The sequence below is a fragment of the Phalangium opilio genome, unplaced genomic scaffold, assembly GCF_054372755.1.
Source record: "Phalangium opilio isolate 3A_F unplaced genomic scaffold, DU_Popi_V2 ptg000024l_1, whole genome shotgun sequence".
NCBI lineage: Eukaryota > Metazoa > Arthropoda > Arachnida > Opiliones > Phalangiidae > Phalangium > Phalangium opilio.
This window is the reverse complement of record NW_028324155.1, coordinates 11224181-11240084: the sequence shown is the minus strand read 5'-3', so window position 1 is coordinate 11240084 and position 15904 is coordinate 11224181. Positions and strand designations below refer to the sequence as shown.

The 15904-nt window shown below is 37.8% G+C and overlaps 52 pseudogenes; all 52 read right to left on the bottom strand.

The window, feature by feature from the left end:
* Positions 1-107: 107 nt before the first annotated feature.
* LOC149693121 (5S ribosomal RNA) lies at positions 108-226 on the bottom strand (annotated as a pseudogene).
* A 137-nt stretch (positions 227-363) lies between these two features.
* On the bottom strand, positions 364-482 carry LOC149693120 (5S ribosomal RNA; annotated as a pseudogene).
* A 122-nt stretch (positions 483-604) lies between these two features.
* LOC149693119 (5S ribosomal RNA) lies at positions 605-724 on the bottom strand (annotated as a pseudogene).
* A 137-nt stretch (positions 725-861) lies between these two features.
* LOC149693118 (5S ribosomal RNA) lies at positions 862-980 on the bottom strand (annotated as a pseudogene).
* Positions 981-1117: 137 nt separating this feature from the next.
* Positions 1118-1236, bottom strand: LOC149693117 (5S ribosomal RNA; annotated as a pseudogene).
* A 122-nt stretch (positions 1237-1358) lies between these two features.
* On the bottom strand, positions 1359-1478 carry LOC149693116 (5S ribosomal RNA; annotated as a pseudogene).
* A 120-nt stretch (positions 1479-1598) lies between these two features.
* On the bottom strand, positions 1599-1716 carry LOC149693115 (5S ribosomal RNA; annotated as a pseudogene).
* Positions 1717-2105: 389 nt separating this feature from the next.
* Positions 2106-2224, bottom strand: LOC149693114 (5S ribosomal RNA; annotated as a pseudogene).
* A 390-nt stretch (positions 2225-2614) lies between these two features.
* LOC149693113 (5S ribosomal RNA) lies at positions 2615-2733 on the bottom strand (annotated as a pseudogene).
* A 137-nt stretch (positions 2734-2870) lies between these two features.
* Positions 2871-2989, bottom strand: LOC149693112 (5S ribosomal RNA; annotated as a pseudogene).
* A 137-nt stretch (positions 2990-3126) lies between these two features.
* Positions 3127-3245, bottom strand: LOC149693111 (5S ribosomal RNA; annotated as a pseudogene).
* A 121-nt stretch (positions 3246-3366) lies between these two features.
* LOC149693110 (5S ribosomal RNA) lies at positions 3367-3486 on the bottom strand (annotated as a pseudogene).
* A 137-nt stretch (positions 3487-3623) lies between these two features.
* On the bottom strand, positions 3624-3742 carry LOC149693109 (5S ribosomal RNA; annotated as a pseudogene).
* A 137-nt stretch (positions 3743-3879) lies between these two features.
* Positions 3880-3998, bottom strand: LOC149693108 (5S ribosomal RNA; annotated as a pseudogene).
* A 122-nt stretch (positions 3999-4120) lies between these two features.
* On the bottom strand, positions 4121-4240 carry LOC149693107 (5S ribosomal RNA; annotated as a pseudogene).
* A 137-nt stretch (positions 4241-4377) lies between these two features.
* Positions 4378-4496, bottom strand: LOC149693106 (5S ribosomal RNA; annotated as a pseudogene).
* Positions 4497-4885: 389 nt separating this feature from the next.
* Positions 4886-5004, bottom strand: LOC149693105 (5S ribosomal RNA; annotated as a pseudogene).
* Positions 5005-5394: 390 nt separating this feature from the next.
* On the bottom strand, positions 5395-5513 carry LOC149693104 (5S ribosomal RNA; annotated as a pseudogene).
* A 137-nt stretch (positions 5514-5650) lies between these two features.
* On the bottom strand, positions 5651-5769 carry LOC149693103 (5S ribosomal RNA; annotated as a pseudogene).
* Positions 5770-5906: 137 nt separating this feature from the next.
* LOC149693102 (5S ribosomal RNA) lies at positions 5907-6025 on the bottom strand (annotated as a pseudogene).
* A 121-nt stretch (positions 6026-6146) lies between these two features.
* On the bottom strand, positions 6147-6266 carry LOC149693101 (5S ribosomal RNA; annotated as a pseudogene).
* Positions 6267-6403: 137 nt separating this feature from the next.
* On the bottom strand, positions 6404-6522 carry LOC149693100 (5S ribosomal RNA; annotated as a pseudogene).
* Positions 6523-6659: 137 nt separating this feature from the next.
* LOC149693099 (5S ribosomal RNA) lies at positions 6660-6778 on the bottom strand (annotated as a pseudogene).
* Positions 6779-6900: 122 nt separating this feature from the next.
* On the bottom strand, positions 6901-7020 carry LOC149693098 (5S ribosomal RNA; annotated as a pseudogene).
* Positions 7021-7157: 137 nt separating this feature from the next.
* On the bottom strand, positions 7158-7276 carry LOC149693097 (5S ribosomal RNA; annotated as a pseudogene).
* Positions 7277-7665: 389 nt separating this feature from the next.
* LOC149693096 (5S ribosomal RNA) lies at positions 7666-7784 on the bottom strand (annotated as a pseudogene).
* A 390-nt stretch (positions 7785-8174) lies between these two features.
* On the bottom strand, positions 8175-8293 carry LOC149693095 (5S ribosomal RNA; annotated as a pseudogene).
* Positions 8294-8430: 137 nt separating this feature from the next.
* On the bottom strand, positions 8431-8549 carry LOC149693094 (5S ribosomal RNA; annotated as a pseudogene).
* A 137-nt stretch (positions 8550-8686) lies between these two features.
* LOC149693093 (5S ribosomal RNA) lies at positions 8687-8805 on the bottom strand (annotated as a pseudogene).
* A 121-nt stretch (positions 8806-8926) lies between these two features.
* Positions 8927-9046, bottom strand: LOC149693092 (5S ribosomal RNA; annotated as a pseudogene).
* A 137-nt stretch (positions 9047-9183) lies between these two features.
* Positions 9184-9302, bottom strand: LOC149693091 (5S ribosomal RNA; annotated as a pseudogene).
* A 137-nt stretch (positions 9303-9439) lies between these two features.
* Positions 9440-9558, bottom strand: LOC149693090 (5S ribosomal RNA; annotated as a pseudogene).
* Positions 9559-9680: 122 nt separating this feature from the next.
* On the bottom strand, positions 9681-9800 carry LOC149693089 (5S ribosomal RNA; annotated as a pseudogene).
* Positions 9801-9937: 137 nt separating this feature from the next.
* LOC149693088 (5S ribosomal RNA) lies at positions 9938-10056 on the bottom strand (annotated as a pseudogene).
* Positions 10057-10699: 643 nt separating this feature from the next.
* Positions 10700-10818, bottom strand: LOC149693087 (5S ribosomal RNA; annotated as a pseudogene).
* Positions 10819-10941: 123 nt separating this feature from the next.
* LOC149693086 (5S ribosomal RNA) lies at positions 10942-11060 on the bottom strand (annotated as a pseudogene).
* A 137-nt stretch (positions 11061-11197) lies between these two features.
* On the bottom strand, positions 11198-11316 carry LOC149693085 (5S ribosomal RNA; annotated as a pseudogene).
* A 135-nt stretch (positions 11317-11451) lies between these two features.
* LOC149693084 (5S ribosomal RNA) lies at positions 11452-11570 on the bottom strand (annotated as a pseudogene).
* Positions 11571-11690: 120 nt separating this feature from the next.
* LOC149693083 (5S ribosomal RNA) lies at positions 11691-11808 on the bottom strand (annotated as a pseudogene).
* A 137-nt stretch (positions 11809-11945) lies between these two features.
* LOC149693082 (5S ribosomal RNA) lies at positions 11946-12064 on the bottom strand (annotated as a pseudogene).
* A 390-nt stretch (positions 12065-12454) lies between these two features.
* LOC149693081 (5S ribosomal RNA) lies at positions 12455-12573 on the bottom strand (annotated as a pseudogene).
* Positions 12574-12710: 137 nt separating this feature from the next.
* On the bottom strand, positions 12711-12829 carry LOC149693080 (5S ribosomal RNA; annotated as a pseudogene).
* Positions 12830-12966: 137 nt separating this feature from the next.
* Positions 12967-13085, bottom strand: LOC149693079 (5S ribosomal RNA; annotated as a pseudogene).
* A 122-nt stretch (positions 13086-13207) lies between these two features.
* Positions 13208-13327, bottom strand: LOC149693078 (5S ribosomal RNA; annotated as a pseudogene).
* Positions 13328-13464: 137 nt separating this feature from the next.
* Positions 13465-13583, bottom strand: LOC149693077 (5S ribosomal RNA; annotated as a pseudogene).
* A 390-nt stretch (positions 13584-13973) lies between these two features.
* Positions 13974-14092, bottom strand: LOC149693076 (5S ribosomal RNA; annotated as a pseudogene).
* A 137-nt stretch (positions 14093-14229) lies between these two features.
* Positions 14230-14348, bottom strand: LOC149693075 (5S ribosomal RNA; annotated as a pseudogene).
* A 389-nt stretch (positions 14349-14737) lies between these two features.
* On the bottom strand, positions 14738-14856 carry LOC149693074 (5S ribosomal RNA; annotated as a pseudogene).
* A 123-nt stretch (positions 14857-14979) lies between these two features.
* LOC149693073 (5S ribosomal RNA) lies at positions 14980-15098 on the bottom strand (annotated as a pseudogene).
* Positions 15099-15234: 136 nt separating this feature from the next.
* Positions 15235-15353, bottom strand: LOC149693072 (5S ribosomal RNA; annotated as a pseudogene).
* Positions 15354-15474: 121 nt separating this feature from the next.
* LOC149693071 (5S ribosomal RNA) lies at positions 15475-15593 on the bottom strand (annotated as a pseudogene).
* Positions 15594-15730: 137 nt separating this feature from the next.
* LOC149693070 (5S ribosomal RNA) lies at positions 15731-15849 on the bottom strand (annotated as a pseudogene).
* Positions 15850-15904: the final 55 nt, after the last annotated feature.

Below are 15904 nucleotides of genomic sequence, written 5' to 3'. Positions count from 1 at the left end.
TTAAGTGAGACAAATTAACCTTCATCTTTTTAAAACAATAACAGAAAGAAAATAAGTTTGCTTTTTTCATATCTATTGGAATTTAAAAGAGGAAAAAAAAGTGAAAAAGCCAACGGCACGCAGTGTTCCCAAGTGTTCTGCCTCCCAAGTACTGACTGCGCTCGACGGTGCTTAACTTCGGTGATAGGACTAGAACCGGTGTTTTCAGCGTGATATGGCCGTTACCGAGAGTGCTAGTTAATAATTCGAATTTAAATTAAGTGAGACAAATTAACCTTCATCTTTTTAAAACAATAACAAAAAGAAAATATGTTTGCTTTTTTGAAATTTATTGGAATATAAAAGTGGAAAAAAAGGTGAAAAAGCCAACGGCACGCAGTGTTCCTAAGTGGTCTCCCTCCCAAGTACTGACTGCGCTCGTCGCTGCTTAACTTCAGTGGTCGAACGAGAACCGGTGTTTTCAGCGTGATATGGCCGTTTCCCAGAGTGCTATTTAATAATTTGAATTTAATTAACCTTCATCTTTATAAAACAATAACAAAAACAAGATATGTTTGCTTTTTTCATATCTATTGGAATTTAAAAGAGGAAAAAAAAGGGAAAAAGCCAACGGTCACGCAGTGTTCCTAAGTGGTCTCCCTCCCAAGTACTGACTGCGATCGACGCTGCTTAACTTCGGTGATAGGACTAGAACCGGTGTTTTCAGCGCGATATGGCCGTTGGCGAGAGTGCTAGTTAATAATTCGAATTTAAATTAAGTGAGACAAATTAACCTTCATCTTTTTAAAACAATAACAAAAAGAAAATAAGTTTGCTTTTTTCATATCTATTGGAATTTAAAAGAGGAAAAAAAAGTGAAAAAGCCAACGGCACGCAGTGTTCCCAAGTGTTCTGCCTCCCAAGTACTGACTGCGCTCGACGGTGCTTAACTTCGGTGATAGGACTAGAACCGGTGTTTTCAGCGTGATATGGCCGTTGCCGAGAGTGCTAGTTAATAATTCGAATTTAAATTAAGTGAGACAAATTAACCATCATCTTTTTAAAACAATAACAAAAAGAAAATATGTTTGCTTTTTTGAAATTTATTGGAATATAAAAGTGGAAAAAAAGGTGAAAAAGCCAACGGCACGCAGTGTTCCTAAGTGGTCTCCCTCCCAAGTACTGACTGCGCTCGTCGCTGCTTAACTTCAGTGGTCGAACGAGAACCGGTGTTTTCAGCGTGATATGGCCGTTTCCCAGAGTGCTATTTAATAATTTGAATTTAATTAACCTTCATCTTTATAAAACAATAACAAAAACCAGATATGTTTGCTTTTTTCATATCTATTGGAATTTAAAAGAGGAAAAAAAAGGGAAAAAGCCAACGGTCACGCAGTGTTCCTAAGTGGTCTCCCTCCCAAGTACTGACTGCGCTCGTCGCTGCTTAACTTCGGTGATCGAACGAGAACCGGTGTTTTCAGCGTGATATGGCCGTTTCCCAGAGTGCTATTTAATAATTTGAATTTAATTAACCTTCATCTTTTTAAAACAATAACAAAAAGAAAATATTTTTGCTTTTTTCATATCTATTGGATTTTAAAAGAGGAAAAAAAGCGAAAAACCAACGGCACGCAGTGTCCTAAGTGGTCTCCCTCCCAAGTACTGACTGCGCTCGACGCTGCTTAACTTCGGTGATAGGACTAGAACCGGTGTTTTCAGCGCGATATGGCCGTTGGCGAGAGTGCTAGTTAATAATTCGAATTTAAATTAAGTGAGACAAATTAACCTTCATCTTTTTAAAACAATAACAAAAAGAAAATATTTTTGCTTTTTTCATATCTATTGGATTTTAAAAGAGGAAAAAAAGTGAAAAACCAACGGCACGCAGTGTCCTAAGTTGTCTCCCTCCCAAGTACTGACTGCGCTCGACGGTGCTTAACTTCGGTGATAGGACTAGAACCGGTGTTTTCAGCGTGATATGGCCGTTGCCGAGAGTGCTAGTTAATAATTCGAATTTAAATTAAGTGAGACAAATTAACCTTCATCTTTTTAAAACAATAACAAAAAGAAAATATGTTTGCTTTTTTGAAATTTATTGGAATATAAAAGTGGAAAAAAAGTGAAAAAGCCAACGGCACGCAGTGTTCCCAAGTGTTCTGCCTCCCAAGTACTGACTGCGCTCGACGGTGCTTAACTTCGGTGATAGGACTAGAACCGGTGTTTTCAGCGTGATATGGCCGTTGCCGAGAGTGCTAGTTAATAATTCGAATTTAAATTAAGTGAGACAAATTAACCTTCATCTTTTTAAAACAATAACAAAAAGAAAATATTTTTGCTTTTTTCATATCTATTGGATTTTAAAAGAGGAAAAAAAGTGAAAAACCAACGGCACGCAGTGTCCTAAGTTGTCTCCCTCCCAAGTACTGACTGCGCTCGACGGTGCTTAACTTCGGTGATAGGACTAGAACCGGTGTTTTCAGCGTGATATGGCCGTTTCCCAGAGTGCTAGTTAATAATTCGAATTTAAATTAAGTGAGACAAATTAACCTTCATCTTTTTAAAACAATAACAAAAAGAAAATATGTTTGCTTTTTTGAAATTTATTGGAATATAAAAGTGGAAAAAAAAGTGAAAAAGCCAACGGCACGCAGTGTTCCTAAGTGGTCTGCCTCCCAAGTACTGACTGCGATCGACGCTGCTTAACTTCGGTGATAGGACTAGAACCGGTGTTTTCAGCGCGATATGGCCGTTGGCGAGAGTGCTAGTTAATAATTCGAATTTAAATTAAGTGAGACAAATTAACCTTCATCTTTTTAAAACAATAACAGAAAGAAAATAAGTTTGCTTTTTTCATATCTATTGGAATTTAAAAGAGGAAAAAAAAGTGAAAAAGCCAACGGCACGCAGTGTTCCCAAGTGTTCTGCCTCCCAAGTACTGACTGCGCTCGACGGTGCTTAACTTCGGTGATAGGACTAGAACCGGTGTTTTCAGCGTGATATGGCCGTTGCCGAGAGTGCTAGTTAATAATTCGAATTTAAATTAAGTGAGACAAATTAACCTTCATCTTTTTAAAACAATAACAAAAAGAAAATATGTTTGCTTTTTTGAAATTTATTGGAATATAAAAGTGGAAAAAAAGGTGAAAAAGCCAACGGCACGCAGTGTTCCTAAGTGGTCTCCCTCCCAAGTACTGACTGCGCTCGTCGCTGCTTAACTTCAGTGGTCGAACGAGAACCGGTGTTTTCAGCGTGATATGGCCGTTTCCCAGAGTGCTATTTAATAATTTGAATTTAATTAACCTTCATCTTTATAAAACAATAACAAAAACAAGATATGTTTGCTTTTTTCATATCTATTGGAATTTAAAAGAGGAAAAAAAGGGAAAAAGCCAACGGTCACGCAGTGTTCCTAAGTGGTCTCCCTCCCAAGTACTGACTGCGATCGACGCTGCTTAACTTCGGTGATAGGACTAGAACCGGTGTTTTCAGCGCGATATGGCCGTTGGCGAGAGTGCTAGTTAATAATTCGAATTTAAATTAAGTGAGACAAATTAACCTTCATCTTTTTAAAACAATAACAAAAAGAAAATAAGTTTGCTTTTTTCATATCTATTGGAATTTAAAAGAGGAAAAAAAAGTGAAAAAGCCAACGGCACGCAGTGTTCCCAAGTGTTCTGCCTCCCAAGTACTGACTGCGCTCGACGGTGCTTAACTTCGGTGATAGGACTAGAACCGGTGTTTTCAGCGTGATATGGCCGTTGCCGAGAGTGCTAGTTAATAATTCGAATTTAAATTAAGTGAGACAAATTAACCTTCATCTTTTTAAAACAATAACAAAAAGAAAATATGTTTGCTTTTTTGAAATTTATTGGAATATAAAAGTGGAAAAAAAGGTGAAAAAGCCAACGGCACGCAGTGTTCCTAAGTGGTCTCCCTCCCAAGTACTGACTGCGCTCGTCGCTGCTTAACTTCAGTGGTCGAACGAGAACCGGTGTTTTCAGCGTGATATGGCCGTTTCCCAGAGTGCTATTTAATAATTTGAATTTAATTAACCTTCATCTTTATAAAACAATAACAAAAACCAGATATGTTTGCTTTTTTCATATCTATTGGAATTTAAAAGAGGAAAAAAAAGGGAAAAAGCCAACGGTCACGCAGTGTTCCTAAGTGGTCTCCCTCCCAAGTACTGACTGCGCTCGACGCTGCTTAACTTCGGTGATAGGACTAGAACCGGTGTTTTCAGCGCGATATGGCCGTTGGCGAGAGTGCTAGTTAATAATTCGAATTTTAATTAAGTGAGACAAATTAACCTTCATCTTTTTAAAACAATAACAAAAAGAAAATAAGTTTGCTTTTTTCATATCTATTGGAATTTAAAAGAGGAAAAAAAAGTGAAAAAGCCAACGGCACGCAGTGTTCCCAAGTGTTCTGCCTCCCAAGTACTGACTGCGCTCGACGGTGCTTAACTTCGGTGATAGGACTAGAACCGGTGTTTTCAGCGTGATATGGCCGTTGCCGAGAGTGCTAGTTAATAATTCGAATTTAAATTAAGTGAGACAAATTAACCTTCATCTTTTTAAAACAATAACAAAAAGAAAATATTTTTGCTTTTTTCATATCTATTGGATTTTAAAAGAGGAAAAAAAGTGAAAAACCAACGGCACGCAGTGTCCTAAGTTGTCTCCCTCCCAAGTACTGACTGCGCTCGACGGTGCTTAACTTCGGTGATAGGACTAGAACCGGTGTTTTCAGCGTGATATGGCCGTTGCCGAGAGTGCTAGTTAATAATTCGAATTTAAATTAAGTGAGACAAATTAACCTTCATCTTTTTAAAACAATAACAAAAAGAAAATATGTTTGCTTTTTTGAAATTTATTGGAATATAAAAGTGGAAAAAAAGTGAAAAAGCCAACGGCACGCAGTGTTCCCAAGTGTTCTGCCTCCCAAGTACTGACTGCGCTCGACGGTGCTTAACTTCGGTGATAGGACTAGAACCGGTGTTTTCAGCGTGATATGGCCGTTGCCGAGAGTGCTAGTTAATAATTCGAATTTAAATTAAGTGAGACAAATTAACCTTCATCTTTTTAAAACAATAACAAAAAGAAAATATTTTTGCTTTTTTCATATCTATTGGATTTTAAAAGAGGAAAAAAAGTGAAAAACCAACGGCACGCAGTGTCCTAAGTTGTCTCCCTCCCAAGTACTGACTGCGCTCGACGGTGCTTAACTTCGGTGATAGGACTAGAACCGGTGTTTTCAGCGTGATATGGCCGTTTCCCAGAGTGCTAGTTAATAATTCGAATTTAAATTAAGTGAGACAAATTAACCTTCATCTTTTTAAAACAATAACAAAAAGAAAATATGTTTGCTTTTTTGAAATTTATTGGAATATAAAAGTGGAAAAAAAAGTGAAAAAGCCAACGGCACGCAGTGTTCCTAAGTGGTCTGCCTCCCAAGTACTGACTGCGATCGACGCTGCTTAACTTCGGTGATAGGACTAGAACCGGTGTTTTCAGCGCGATATGGCCGTTGGCGAGAGTGCTAGTTAATAATTCGAATTTAAATTAAGTGAGACAAATTAACCTTCATCTTTTTAAAACAATAACAGAAAGAAAATAAGTTTGCTTTTTTCATATCTATTGGAATTTAAAAGAGGAAAAAAAAGTGAAAAAGCCAACGGCACGCAGTGTTCCCAAGTGTTCTGCCTCCCAAGTACTGACTGCGCTCGACGGTGCTTAACTTCGGTGATAGGACTAGAACCGGTGTTTTCAGCGTGATATGGCCGTTGCCGAGAGTGCTAGTTAATAATTCGAATTTAAATTAAGTGAGACAAATTAACCTTCATCTTTTTAAAACAATAACAAAAAGAAAATATGTTTGCTTTTTTGAAATTTATTGGAATATAAAAGTGGAAAAAAAGGTGAAAAAGCCAACGGCACGCAGTGTTCCTAAGTGGTCTCCCTCCCAAGTACTGACTGCGCTCGTCGCTGCTTAACTTCAGTGGTCGAACGAGAACCGGTGTTTTCAGCGTGATATGGCCGTTTCCCAGAGTGCTATTTAATAATTTGAATTTAATTAACCTTCATCTTTATAAAACAATAACAAAAACAAGATATGTTTGCTTTTTTCATATCTATTGGAATTTAAAAGAGGAAAAAAAGGGAAAAAGCCAACGGTCACGCAGTGTTCCTAAGTGGTCTCCCTCCCAAGTACTGACTGCGATCGACGCTGCTTAACTTCGGTGATAGGACTAGAACCGGTGTTTTCAGCGCGATATGGCCGTTGGCGAGAGTGCTAGTTAATAATTCGAATTTAAATTAAGTGAGACAAATTAACCTTCATCTTTTTAAAACAATAACAAAAAGAAAATAAGTTTGCTTTTTTCATATCTATTGGAATTTAAAAGAGGAAAAAAAAGTGAAAAAGCCAACGGCACGCAGTGTTCCCAAGTGTTCTGCCTCCCAAGTACTGACTGCGCTCGACGGTGCTTAACTTCGGTGATAGGACTAGAACCGGTGTTTTCAGCGTGATATGGCCGTTGCCGAGAGTGCTAGTTAATAATTCGAATTTAAATTAAGTGAGACAAATTAACCTTCATCTTTTTAAAACAATAACAAAAAGAAAATATGTTTGCTTTTTTGAAATTTATTGGAATATAAAAGTGGAAAAAAAGGTGAAAAAGCCAACGGCACGCAGTGTTCCTAAGTGGTCTCCCTCCCAAGTACTGACTGCGCTCGTCGCTGCTTAACTTCAGTGGTCGAACGAGAACCGGTGTTTTCAGCGTGATATGGCCGTTTCCCAGAGTGCTATTTAATAATTTGAATTTAATTAACCTTCATCTTTATAAAACAATAACAAAAACCAGATATGTTTGCTTTTTTCATATCTATTGGAATTTAAAAGAGGAAAAAAAAGGGAAAAAGCCAACGGTCACGCAGTGTTCCTAAGTGGTCTCCCTCCCAAGTACTGACTGCGCTCGACGCTGCTTAACTTCGGTGATAGGACTAGAACCGGTGTTTTCAGCGCGATATGGCCGTTGGCGAGAGTGCTAGTTAATAATTCGAATTTTAATTAAGTGAGACAAATTAACCTTCATCTTTTTAAAACAATAACAAAAAGAAAATAAGTTTGCTTTTTTCATATCTATTGGAATTTAAAAGAGGAAAAAAAAGTGAAAAAGCCAACGGCACGCAGTGTTCCCAAGTGTTCTGCCTCCCAAGTACTGACTGCGCTCGACGGTGCTTAACTTCGGTGATAGGACTAGAACCGGTGTTTTCAGCGTGATATGGCCGTTGCCGAGAGTGCTAGTTAATAATTCGAATTTAAATTAAGTGAGACAAATTAACCTTCATCTTTTTAAAACAATAACAAAAAGAAAATATTTTTGCTTTTTTCATATCTATTGGATTTTAAAAGAGGAAAAAAAGTGAAAAACCAACGGCACGCAGTGTCCTAAGTTGTCTCCCTCCCAAGTACTGACTGCGCTCGACGGTGCTTAACTTCGGTGATAGGACTAGAACCGGTGTTTTCAGCGTGATATGGCCGTTGCCGAGAGTGCTAGTTAATAATTCGAATTTAAATTAAGTGAGACAAATTAACCTTCATCTTTTTAAAACAATAACAAAAAGAAAATATGTTTGCTTTTTTGAAATTTATTGGAATATAAAAGTGGAAAAAAAGTGAAAAAGCCAACGGCACGCAGTGTTCCCAAGTGTTCTGCCTCCCAAGTACTGACTGCGCTCGACGGTGCTTAACTTCGGTGATAGGACTAGAACCGGTGTTTTCAGCGTGATATGGCCGTTGCCGAGAGTGCTAGTTAATAATTCGAATTTAAATTAAGTGAGACAAATTAACCTTCATCTTTTTAAAACAATAACAAAAAGAAAATATTTTTGCTTTTTTCATATCTATTGGATTTTAAAAGAGGAAAAAAAGTGAAAAACCAACGGCACGCAGTGTCCTAAGTTGTCTCCCTCCCAAGTACTGACTGCGCTCGACGGTGCTTAACTTCGGTGATAGGACTAGAACCGGTGTTTTCAGCGTGATATGGCCGTTTCCCAGAGTGCTAGTTAATAATTCGAATTTAAATTAAGTGAGACAAATTAACCTTCATCTTTTTAAAACAATAACAAAAAGAAAATATGTTTGCTTTTTTGAAATTTATTGGAATATAAAAGTGGAAAAAAAAGTGAAAAAGCCAACGGCACGCAGTGTTCCTAAGTGGTCTGCCTCCCAAGTACTGACTGCGATCGACGCTGCTTAACTTCGGTGATAGGACTAGAACCGGTGTTTTCAGCGCGATATGGCCGTTGGCGAGAGTGCTAGTTAATAATTCGAATTTAAATTAAGTGAGACAAATTAACCTTCATCTTTTTAAAACAATAACAGAAAGAAAATAAGTTTGCTTTTTTCATATCTATTGGAATTTAAAAGAGGAAAAAAAAGTGAAAAAGCCAACGGCACGCAGTGTTCCCAAGTGTTCTGCCTCCCAAGTACTGACTGCGCTCGACGGTGCTTAACTTCGGTGATAGGACTAGAACCGGTGTTTTCAGCGTGATATGGCCGTTGCCGAGAGTGCTAGTTAATAATTCGAATTTAAATTAAGTGAGACAAATTAACCTTCATCTTTTTAAAACAATAACAAAAAGAAAATATGTTTGCTTTTTTGAAATTTATTGGAATATAAAAGTGGAAAAAAAGGTGAAAAAGCCAACGGCACGCAGTGTTCCTAAGTGGTCTCCCTCCCAAGTACTGACTGCGCTCGTCGCTGCTTAACTTCAGTGGTCGAACGAGAACCGGTGTTTTCAGCGTGATATGGCCGTTTCCCAGAGTGCTATTTAATAATTTGAATTTAATTAACCTTCATCTTTATAAAACAATAACAAAAACAAGATATGTTTGCTTTTTTCATATCTATTGGAATTTAAAAGAGGAAAAAAAGGGAAAAAGCCAACGGTCACGCAGTGTTCCTAAGTGGTCTCCCTCCCAAGTACTGACTGCGATCGACGCTGCTTAACTTCGGTGATAGGACTAGAACCGGTGTTTTCAGCGCGATATGGCCGTTGGCGAGAGTGCTAGTTAATAATTCGAATTTAAATTAAGTGAGACAAATTAACCTTCATCTTTTTAAAACAATAACAAAAAGAAAATAAGTTTGCTTTTTTCATATCTATTGGAATTTAAAAGAGGAAAAAAAAGTGAAAAAGCCAACGGCACGCAGTGTTCCCAAGTGTTCTGCCTCCCAAGTACTGACTGCGCTCGACGGTGCTTAACTTCGGTGATAGGACTAGAACCGGTGTTTTCAGCGTGATATGGCCGTTGCCGAGAGTGCTAGTTAATAATTCGAATTTAAATTAAGTGAGACAAATTAACCTTCATCTTTTTAAAACAATAACAAAAAGAAAATATGTTTGCTTTTTTGAAATTTATTGGAATATAAAAGTGGAAAAAAAGGTGAAAAAGCCAACGGCACGCAGTGTTCCTAAGTGGTCTCCCTCCCAAGTACTGACTGCGCTCGTCGCTGCTTAACTTCAGTGGTCGAACGAGAACCGGTGTTTTCAGCGTGATATGGCCGTTTCCCAGAGTGCTATTTAATAATTTGAATTTAATTAACCTTCATCTTTATAAAACAATAACAAAAACCAGATATGTTTGCTTTTTTCATATCTATTGGAATTTAAAAGAGGAAAAAAAAGGGAAAAAGCCAACGGTCACGCAGTGTTCCTAAGTGGTCTCCCTCCCAAGTACTGACTGCGCTCGACGCTGCTTAACTTCGGTGATAGGACTAGAACCGGTGTTTTCAGCGCGATATGGCCGTTGGCGAGAGTGCTAGTTAATAATTCGAATTTTAATTAAGTGAGACAAATTAACCTTCATCTTTTTAAAACAATAACAAAAAGAAAATAAGTTTGCTTTTTTCATATCTATTGGAATTTAAAAGAGGAAAAAAAAGTGAAAAAGCCAACGGCACGCAGTGTTCCCAAGTGTTCTGCCTCCCAAGTACTGACTGCGCTCGACGGTGCTTAACTTCGGTGATAGGACTAGAACCGGTGTTTTCAGCGTGATATGGCCGTTGCCGAGAGTGCTAGTTAATAATTCGAATTTAAATTAAGTGAGACAAATTAACCTTCATCTTTTTAAAACAATAACAAAAAGAAAATATTTTTGCTTTTTTCATATCTATTGGATTTTAAAAGAGGAAAAAAAGTGAAAAACCAACGGCACGCAGTGTCCTAAGTTGTCTCCCTCCCAAGTACTGACTGCGCTCGACGGTGCTTAACTTCGGTGATAGGACTAGAACCGGTGTTTTCAGCGTGATATGGCCGTTGCCGAGAGTGCTAGTTAATAATTCGAATTTAAATTAAGTGAGACAAATTAACCTTCATCTTTTTAAAACAATAACAAAAAGAAAATATTTTTGCTTTTTTCATATCTATTGGACTTTAAAAGAGGAAAAAAAGTGAAAAACCATCGGCACGCAGTGTCCTAAGTGGTCTTCCTCCCAAGTACTGACTGCGCTCGACGGTGCTTAACTTCGGTGATAGGACTAGAACCGGTGTTTTCAGCGTGATATGGCCGTTGCCGAGAGTGCTAGTTAATAATTCGAATTTAAATTAAGTGAGACAAATTAACCTTCATCTTTTTAAAACAATAACAAAAAGAAAATATGTTTGCTTTTTTGAAATTTATTGAAATATAAAAGTGGAAAAAAAAGTGAAAAAGCCAACGGCACGCAGTGTTCCTAAGTGGTCTGCCTCCCAAGTACTGACTGCGCTCGACGCTGCTTAACTTCGGTGATAGGACTAGAACCGGTGTTTTCAGCGTGATATGGCCGTTTCCCAGAGTGCTATTTAATAATTTGAATTTAATTAACCTTCATCTTTATAAAACAATAACAAAAACAAGATATGTTTGCTTTTTTCATATCTATTGGAATTTAAAAGAGGAAAAAAAAAGGGAAAAAGCCAACGTCACGCAGTGTTCCTAAGTGGTCTCCCTCCCAAGTACTGACTGCGCTCGACGCTGCTTAACTTCGGTGATGGGACTAGAACCGGTGTTTTCAGCGCGATATGGCCGTTGGCGAGAGTGCTAGTTAATAATTCGAATTTTAATTAAGTGAGACAAATTAACCTTCATCTTTTTAAAACAATAACAAAAAGAAAATAAGTTTGCTTTTTTCATATCTATTGGAATTTAAAAGAGGAAAAAAAAGTGAAAAAGCCAACGGCACGCAGTGTTCCCAAGTGTTCTGCCTCCCAAGGACTGACTGCGCTCGACGGTGCTTAACTTCGGTGATAGGACTAGAACCGGTGTTTTCAGCGTGATATGGCCGTTGCCGAGAGTGCTAGTTAATAATTCGAATTTAAATTAAGTGTGACAAATTAACCTTCATCTTTTAAAACAATAACAAAAAGAAAATATGTTTGCTTTTTTGAAATTTATTGGAATATAAAAGTGGAAAAAAAGTGAAAACGCCAACGGCACGCAGTGTTCCTAAGTGGTCTCCCTCCCAAGTACTGACTGCGCTCGTCGCTGCTTAACTACGGTGATCGAACGAGAACCGGTGTTTTCAGCGTGATATGGCCGTTTCCCAGAGTGCTATTTAATAATTTGAATTTAATTAACCTTCATCTTTTTAAAACAATAACAAAAAGAAAATATTTTTGCTTTTTTCATATCTATTGGATTTTAAAAGAGGAAAAAAAGTGAAAAACCAACGGCACGCAGTGTCCTAAGTGGTCTCCCTCCCAAGTACTGACTGCGCTCGACGCTGCTTAACTTCGGTGATAGGACTAGAACCGGTGTTTTCAGCGCGATATGGCCGTTGGCGAGAGTGCTAGTTAATAATTCGAATTTAAATTAAGTGAGACAAATTAACCTTCATCTTTTTAAAACAATAACAAAAAGAAAATAAGTTTGCTTTTTTCATATCTATTGGAATTTAAAAGAGGAAAAAAAAGTGAAAAAGCCAACGGCACGCAGTGTTCCCAAGTGTTCTGCCTCCCAAGTACTGACTGCGCTCGACGGTGCTTAACTTCGGTGATAGGACTAGAACCGGTGTTTTCAGCGTGATATGGCCGTTGCCGAGAGTGCTAGTTAATAATTCGAATTTAAATTAAGTGAGACAAATTAACCTTCATCTTTTTAAAACAATAACAAAAAGAAAATATTTTTGCTTTTTTCATATCTATTGGATTTTAAAAGAGGAAAAAAAGTGAAAAACCAACGGCACGCAGTGTCCTAAGTTGTCTCCCTCCCAAGTACTGACTGCGCTCGACGGTGCTTAACTTCGGTGATAGGACTAGAACCGGTGTTTTCAGCGTGATATGGCCGTTGCCGAGAGTGCTAGTTAATAATTCGAATCTAAATTAAGTGAGACAAATTAACCTTCATCTTTTAAAAACAATAACAAAAAGAAAATATGTTTGCTTTTTTGAAATTTATTGGAATATAAAAGTGGAAAAAAAAGTGAAAAAGCCAACGGCACGCAGTGTTCCTAAGTGGTCTGCCTCCCAAGTACTGACTGCGATCGACGCTGCTTAACTTCGGTGATAGGACTAGAACCGGTGTTTTCAGCGCGATATGGCCGTTGGCGAGAGTGCTAGTTAATAATTCGAATTTAAATTAAGTGAGACAAATTAACATTCATCTTTTTAAAACAATAACAAAAAGAAAATAAGTTTGCTTTTTTCATATCTATTGGAATTTAAAAGAGGAAAAAAAAGTGAAAAAGCCAACGGCACGCAGTGTTCCCAAGTGTTCTGCCTCCCAAGTACTGACTGCGCTCGACGGTGCTTAACTTCGGTGATAGGACTAGAACCGGTGTTTTCAGCGTGATATGGCCGTTGCCGAGAGTGCTAGTTAATAATTCGAATTTAAATTAAGTGAGACAAATTAACCTTCATATTTTTAAAACAATAACAAAAAGAAAATATGTTTGCTTTTTTAAAATTTATTGGAATATAAAAGTGGAAAAAAAAGTGAAAAAGCCAACGGCACGCAGTGTTCCTAAGTGGTCTCCCTCCCAAGTACTGACTGCGCTCGTCGCTGCTTAACTTCAGTGATCGAACGAGAACCGGTGTTTTCAGCGTGATATGGCCGTTTCCCAGAGTGCTATTTAATAATTTGAATTTAATTAACCTTCATCTTTATAAAACAATAACAAAAACAAGATATGTTTGCTTTTTTCATATCTATTGGAATTTAAAAGAGGAAAAAAAAGGGAAAAAGCCAACGGTCACGCAGTGTTCCTAAGTGGTCTCCCTCCCAAGTACTGACTGCGCTCGACGCTGCTTAACTTCGGTGATAGGACTAGAACCGGTGTTTTCAGCGCGATATGGCCGTTGGCGAGAGTGCTAGTTAATAATTCAAATTTTAATTAAGTGAGACAAATTAACCTTCATCTTTTTAAAACAATAACAAAAAGAAAATAAGTTTGCTTTTTTCATATCTATTGGAATTTAAAAGAGGAAAAAAAAGTGAAAAAGCCAACGGCACGCAGTGTTCCCAAGTGTTCTGCCTCCCAAGTACTGACTGCGCTCGACGGTGCTTAACTTCGGTGATAGGACTAGAACCGGTGTTTTCAGCGTGATATGGCCGTTGCCGAGAGTGCTAGTTAATAATTCGAATTTAAATTAAGTGAGACAAATTAACCTTCATCTTTTTAAAACAATAACAAAAAGAAAATATTTTTGCTTTTTTCATATCTATTGGATTTTAAAAGAGGAAAAAATGTGAAAAACCAACGGCACGCAGTGTCCTAAGTTGTCTCCCTCCCAAGTACTGACTGCGCTCGACGGTGCTTAACTTCGGTGATAGGACTAGAACCGGTGTTTTCAGCGTGATATGGCCGTTGCCTAGAGTGCTAGTTAATAATTCGAATTTAAATTAAGTGAGACAAATTAATCTTCATCTTTTTAAAACAATAACAAAAAGAAAATATGTTTGCTTTTTTGAAATTTATTGGAATATAAAAGTGGAAAAAAAAGTGAAAAAGCCAACGGCACGCAGTGTTCCTAAGTGGTCTGCCTCCCAAGTACTGACTGCGATCGACGCTGCTTAACTTCGGTGATAGGACTAGAACCGGTGTTTTCAGCGCGATATGGCCGTTGGCGAGAGTGCTAGTTAATAATTCGAATTTAAATTAAGTGAGACAAATTAACCTTCATCTTTTTAAAACAATAACAAAAAGAAAATAAGTTTGCTTTTTTCATATCTATTGGAATTTAAAAGAGGAAAAAAAAGTGAAAAAGCCAACGGCACGCAGTGTTCCCAAGTGTTCTGCCTCCCAAGTACTGACTGCGCTCGACGGTGCTTAACTTCGGTGATAGGACTAGAACCGGTGTTTTCAGCGTGATATGGCCGTTGCCGAGAGTGCTAGTTAATAATTCGAATTTAAATTAAGTGAGACAAATTAACCTTCATCTTTTTAAAACAATAACAAAAAGAAAATATTTTTGCTTTTTTCATATCTATTGGACTTTAAAAGAGGAAAAAAAGTGAAAAACCATCGGCACGCAGTGTCCTAAGTGTTCTTCCTCCCAAGTACTGACTGCGCTCGACGGTGCTTAACTTCGGTGATAGGACTAGAACCGGTGTTTTCAGCGTGATATGGCCGTTGCCGAGAGTGCTAGTTAATAATTCGAATTTAAATTAAGTGAGACAAATTAACCTTCATCTTTTTAAAACAATAACAAAAAGAAAATATGTTTGCTTTTTTGAAATTTATTGAAATATAAAAGTGGAAAAAAAGTGAAAAAGCCAACGGCACGCAGTGTTCCTAAGTGGTCTGCCTCCCAAGTACTGACTGCGCTCGACGCTGCTTAACTTCGGTGATAGGACTAGAACCGGTGTTTTCAGCGTGATATGGCCGTTTCCCAGAGTGCTATTTAATAATTTGAATTTAATTAACCTTCATCTTTATAAAACAATAACAAAAACAAGATATGTTTGCTTTTTTCATATCTATTGGAATTTAAAAGAGGAAAAAAAAAGGGAAAAAGCCAACGTCACGCAGTGTTCCTAAGTGGTCTCCCTCCCAAGTACTGACTGCGCTCGACGCTGCTTAACTTCGGTGATAGGACTAGAACCGGTGTTTTCAGCGCGATATGGCCGTTGGCGAGAGTGCTAGTTAATAATTCGAATTTTAATTAAGTGAGACAAATTAACCTTCATCTTTTTAAAACAATAACAAATTGAAAATATGTTTGCTTTTTTGAAATTTATTGGAATATAAAAGTGGAAAAAAAGTGAAAACGCCAACGGCACGCAGTGTTCCTAAGTGGTCTCCCTCCCAAGTACTGACTGCGCTCGTCGCTGCTTAACTTCGGTGATCGAACGAGAACCGGTGTTTTCAGCGTGATATGGCCGTTTCCCAGAGTGCTATTTAATAATTTGAATTTAATTTACCTTCATCTTTATAAAACAATAACAAAAAGAAGATATGTTTGCTTTTTTCATATCTATTGGAATTTAAAAGAGGAAAAAAAGGGAAAAAGCCAACGTCACGCAGTGTTCCTAAGTGGTCTCCCTCCCAAGTACTGACTGCGCTCGACGCTGCTTAACTTCGGTGATAGGACTAGAACCGGTGTTTTCAGCGCGATATGGCCGTTGGCGAGAGTGCTAGTTAATAATTCGAATTTTAATTAAGTGAGACAAATTAACCTTCATCTTTTTAAAACAATAACAAAAAGAAAATAAGTTTGCTTTTTTCATATCTATTGGAATTTAAAAGAGGAAAAAAAAGTGAAAAAGCCAACGGCACGCAGTGTTCCCAAGTGTTCTGCCTCCCAAGGACTGACTGCGCTCGACGGTGCTTAACTTCGGTGATAGGACTAGAACCGGTGTTTTCAGCGTGATATGGCCGTTGCCGAGAGTGCTAGTTAATAATTCGAATTTAAATTAAGTGAGACAAATTAACCTTCAT